The 2,175-nt window shown below is 36.6% G+C and overlaps 1 pseudogene; it reads left to right on the forward strand.

Moving 5' to 3' along the window:
* Positions 1-394: 394 nt before the first annotated feature.
* On the forward strand, positions 395-1,086 carry LOC149165472 (GEM-like protein 5 pseudogene; annotated as a pseudogene).
* The last annotated feature ends 1,089 nt before the right edge of the window (positions 1,087-2,175 follow it).

Genomic DNA, 2,175 nt, shown 5'->3' on the forward strand with positions numbered 1-2,175 from the left:
AGGGATAGAGGTTCTGATTTCGCCATGAGATTCCATCGTGAGAGTTCCTACTTAATCATTCTAAATATCATTGGAGAATGGGCTAACATGCAATGAATTTTAGCGACTTTCCAAGATATATGTATGTAATCGTGGTTGTGCCAGGTTAAGACGCGCATGTTTTCCACTTGTCTAAACATGCAATCATTCTTTGAAGGTGTCTTTGAAACAATGATTAAGAAAACTCTATTACACTTTACACATTGAGATGGCAACGTAACTATGCTCTGCCTACAGAGGATAGGTAGCCAAAATCAAGGGGATCAGAGCTGTGAAATAGGTAGCCGAAATCAAGGGGATCAGAGCTGTGAAAGCACATGGGAGTCGAGGCAACCCATGAGCAGTAGCTTTCGAAATGACTGACAGAGTGGCGCAACCGATCCTTTATCCAAAGCTTGACACTGAGGGGGTCCGAGTACCCCGGAGGTGCTGAATCGAGATTCAGGTACTTCAGAGAAGGATAGCAGAAAATGGGGCACCAAATTCATAGTCTATCCTTCGGCCCCTTCTGCCCATCCTCACAACCAAGATGCTGCGACGTGGACGGCCCCGACAAAACATCTCATCCCCAGCTCGTATATTGTGCATCCATCACTAGTAGAGCATTCAAAGTGTGCGCTCGCATAAAAAAAATGTTTGATCGAACAAAGCATTCTCTATTTTTTTCTCATATTAGATTTGTTTGTGTGTAGCCCTAATGTAATCGGTGCAGCACTGCTTCAACAAATGGACCGAGAAAGCCGAGAATTTGGCCTCAGAGTTCTGGACCAACTGCAAGTATAAGTTCACCTTTATCGTATTGTTCTTGCCCGCCTGCTTGCATTTTGAATTAATGGATTTCTTTTAAATGCAGTGAAAACTGGAAACAACATGTCAGATGTGGTGTGGGGTAAGTTGACCTTAGGTGTCGAAGCCCTAACGGAAGGAGGCTTTGAAGCTCTGTTCCGACAAACCTTTTCCATTTCTTCAAAGAAGAAGTTACAGAAAGCGTACGCTTGTTATATGTCGACTTCCATTGTTTATATGTCTAAAGAAGATTATAGGTGACAAGCTCCCAGTTCAAACAATATTGCCAGAACTTGACGAGGAAGGAAAAATCATATTGGATATTGAAGCAGTCACAGAAACAAGAACTCGACAGGTACGAAATCGATCAATTCCGAAGTATCTCATCAAGTGGAAGAAATTACCCACTGAAGATTCCACATGGGAGGATGAGAATTTTATACAGAAGCATCCAGAACTACTCAAGCGTTGATGAAAACACTTTTTTGGAAGGAAAAGGGCATGTTAGGTCCCTATAATACTAGTGATTCCCCCATTACGATTGTCATTGTAGCCCTTATTGTTATTATTGTGCCCCTATTGTCCCCATATTGTTATTAGTGTGCCCCATAGAAGCCCACTATTGTTATTGTTGTGCCCTTATATTATTATTGTTATGTTGGCTTTGATTATATTGTGACCCCTTAGACTCCTATATATAGAAAGAAGATTTAGTCATTTGTATCATCCAAGAATTGTTCATTTGTGTAATGTAAAGGAGGTTTCCCCCTCGAAGACACTGATTTTGAAGTCGTTGATCTAACTTTTCTATTTTTTTGTGAGTTAATTCATAACAGACAAAAGTACCCTACTTGGTACTTGCAACGATGTGCTACATATAGCAATAGAACTATCTAGAAATTTACAAATAAATACATAAATTTACCATCATGACAAAACATATAACAACATTATACCACATTCAATGGGTTAATATGCAATAGACCTTTTATATGGTTTAGTCATAAAATGTTGAAAAGGAATAAGGAGTATATATCAATCTCCATGACATTGTAAATAATATGTGGTTATAATATAGGATTATTCTTTAGTTTCATTAATAATCTATATGTTGCAATGTATTTATTCAAACGTGATCCTTAAAACCATGATGATGATGATGATGATAATAAATAAACTAAATGAAAATGAGAATATTTATTTTATAATAAAATGAAATTATTTTGTTTATATATATATATATATATATATATATATATATATATAATTCTTAACCTAAAGTTATTAGAAATGCATGAACCATACAATAGATGGTTAAAATTCTCTGCTCACAATTCAATTTTTTTTTTA

This window comes from Pinus tabuliformis, chromosome 5_1 (assembly GCF_031772625.1).
Source record: "Pinus tabuliformis cultivar Carrire ecotype Pingquan chromosome 5_1, CPIR1, whole genome shotgun sequence".
NCBI lineage: Eukaryota > Viridiplantae > Streptophyta > Pinopsida > Pinales > Pinaceae > Pinus > Pinus tabuliformis.